We start from the raw sequence: 3,185 nt of genomic DNA on the forward strand, positions 1-3,185 counted from the left end.
GAAGGGGGGGGTCGTCCCCGCCCCCCCGCACACACAGAGAGACACAGACACGCGTGCACCCGCACCCGCTCCCTCCCCGTCTCTGCGGGGCTGCTGGGCCACGGGAAATGGTTCCTTCTCCCTGGGCTCATCATTATTAATTAATACAGCCTGCCGCCCAGCCCTCCCCCCCCTAATTTTTTTTTTTTAAACTCCCTTTTTATTGTGTGCGAACTCAAAACTCCTGTTCGCATTGTACGGGCTTTTTTTTTTAAGATTGTTTAGTCTCTTAGATTCCTCGCACATTAAAATGATAGTACGCAGCGTCTGGATTAAAACAAATTGTCTAATTTGTCATTCCAGCTGACAGAAGGGAGGTGGTAGGATGTGCCCACAGTTTCTTAGATTATTTTGGTTTTAAAAGTAGGAATAAGTACGATTTGCAAGTTGAAGATCAGTTTACTAACTTCTGAGACTGAGAAAAGGAGAGCACAGAAGTAACAATTACTTGGGGTGCTGGTGGGTTTTAAGAACCCTTCCAGATCTTTTATATTTGTCTTGCTTTACTTTCTTACTTAAAACGTATTGTTTAATTGAGTAGTTTCTAATTGAGGCTTGCTCCATCAACATTTCAAGATGTAAACCGGGGGGGGGGGGGGGAAGAGAAGGTTTTGTTTCTCCACAAAAAATCACGCACATTGAGTCACCCGTCTTATTTATACTCAACAGTGTTGAACCCCCTCGCATTGTTTATTACAGAAAACAGGAGGACACCGCCGAGGGGAGGAAATGCTGCTTTTCGTACCACAACAAAGCGTGAGACACTGAAAACCAGCACCACAGCCTTAAACACAGACAAAACAAAGTCATCCAAACCAGTACTATACAAGAAAAACATTATTTAGACCAAACACTCAGCAGGAATAGTCCTCCACTTTTCCCACTGTGATACATTAGTCCCTTGGTTCAAAAAACTTTCTCAAGCCCTCTTACCCCCTTTTCTATAAACTTTGTTCCCATCTTCCAGCCCAACAGTAAATCCTTACAGGTATTTTGGAAACAAAATGTGTCACTTCCTCAAGAAAATCTCGAAAATCCCCCAACAGCTTTAAGAAGGACCAAATCTTCATAGCCTTTGGGTCCTTCTCCTGCAATAAAACGGAGGAACCTTGCCCTCCCCCGCCCCCTGCAAAAACGGGACAGACAGACATACGAAGCTTAAATGGCTTCGTTGAAGATTTTTTATTCACCTTTTCCTCTCCTCCTCTTCTCCTACACAGAATCAAAGTAAAAAAAACTGCTTTAAATCGATTTCTAGTTTTGAAGAATTTCTGAATACAGGATGGATGATTTTTTTCTTTATAAAAAAAAGTAGAAATAAGGATTGCTGGCTTAGTTCTCTAAAGGAGAAGAAAGAGGGGAAGAAAGTTCCCCCTAACTGCATCCTACTTTAAAATATCTATCCATACAGGAACTCATCACATTTTAATTTCCAATTCCCCTAAATCCAAAACCAGATTTTATTGTGGTGGATGAGGATTGTTTTGCATAAAAAGCTCAAAGCAATTAATACTATGCATGGGCATGACTGGGACTGAAATGAACAAATCCGCAAATGCACTCTTGGAACTCAAGTCCTTTATTGTTTTGGTTTTAATTGTATGTTTTTACCTATTAGAAAATGTATAGTTGTATTAGGGCTTGTTTTTTAAAAAAAAACTAAATAAAGCCAGGGACTCATCCTTTCAGGATGGGAAAATGCTTCCCCAGAGTGACAAGAGAGGGGGAAACATTCAGAACTTGCTTCCTGCTGCAGCTTGTATATGGAGAATGTTTTTCAGTAACGTGATCCTGTGTCTTCTGTGATATCCCCCAGAAAATAATAATAAATAGAGAGGAAATGCCACAGAACGCCAAATAATACAAAACGTATGAACTCTAAATCTAGACTTCATCACTCACCTCTCCCTCCCCTCCACCCCACTCGTGCGTGTGTGTCTGTACAGGAACATGCGTGTAATAGGCTGATGTGTTAAAACCCAGTAACTGCCTGCCTGAATCTGTGGACCAGCTCCTGCCTTTAGTCTGGTACAAGCTCTGCGCCTCAGCCCTTTTACCATGAGGTGTGCACGTCCCCCTAGCACCCAGGGAACCCACCAGTGAAGGGAGGGAGGAGAGGGAGAAAGGAAGAGTTACACTGGAAGCCGTATGAAAAATGAATAAATTTTTAAAATTCATTGGGGGGGAGGAAGAAAGACTCCAAGTGCAGGGGGGGATCTGAGAAACAAGGATGTTGCTCTGCCTTGCATTACCCAAGTAGAGACTTGCTACTCCTATCTCAAGTCTTTCAACCTCTTCCACAAACAGGAATTTAACTCCAGCCTGATGGCTGTTTCATGCCATTACTGTTTCATGGTCATTAGCGGATGCAGCAACACAATGTTTTAGACTTTGAGGTTTGGAGGGAAATTCGGTCTCAGAAATCCTAGTGGGAGATGTCAGCATCGGATTAAAGTGCCACAGAAGCTTTCCCGTCAGCTCCTGGAGGAGCCCCTGTTCTTCTTTCTCCTCACCCCTTCTTTACTATGTATTTACGTGTTACATACGGACACACGCTAGAGATTACACATACCCACATAGTCACGCACTGCCTTCACAGAACTTCCAGCACTGTTCCCAAGCCAACTTGGTGCTTCTTAACATCTTTAAGCTGCAGCAGAGAGCATGGCAAACTACGTGTTACTAGGATCGCCCTGCCTGGCAAGAACCTGGGGGTGCTGCTCTCTTCTGTGCCAGCCACGCACTCTGCTCCGAAGTTCCCAGAGTTTCGGCTTCCTTCCCCTCGCGGGCAGAGAAACCTCTGAACTTTAAAAGGCTTACTTTTAGCTTAAGGGACGACAACGCCTAGGAAGGAGCCACTACGAACAAACAGGTTTATGGAGACAGCTGCGGGGGGAGGCACGTTTTGTCCTCCAGAGTCTTCATTTCATGGCGAGCTGGTCACCGCGCCGGACGCGCAGTCCTAGCGCTGCCGCACGATTTACGGCGTATTATGTTAGAGCAAAATGTCACCACCTCGCTCTCCGCCCGACCCGGCTCCGCTCTAAAAGCCGCGGGCTCGCGTCCTGCCCAGCGAGGCCGGGGCCGGGGCCGGGGCCGGGGCCGGGGCCGGGCGGTCTGCCTGCCCTGCCCCCTCCCCGCCGCCC

At 46.1% G+C, this 3,185-nt stretch overlaps 1 protein-coding gene across 1 annotated transcript in view; it reads right to left on the reverse strand.

Moving 5' to 3' along the window:
• The window catches only part of ZADH2 (zinc binding alcohol dehydrogenase domain containing 2), an 8,873-nt gene that overhangs the window by 4,123 nt on the left and 1,565 nt on the right, over window positions 1-3,185 (reverse strand). The gene's annotated exons all lie outside the window — the stretch shown is intronic.

Source organism: Haliaeetus leucocephalus, unplaced genomic scaffold (assembly GCF_000737465.1).
Source record: "Haliaeetus leucocephalus isolate CR32 unplaced genomic scaffold, Haliaeetus_leucocephalus-4.0 Scaffold587, whole genome shotgun sequence".
NCBI classification, from domain to species: Eukaryota; Metazoa; Chordata; class Aves; order Accipitriformes; family Accipitridae; genus Haliaeetus; species Haliaeetus leucocephalus.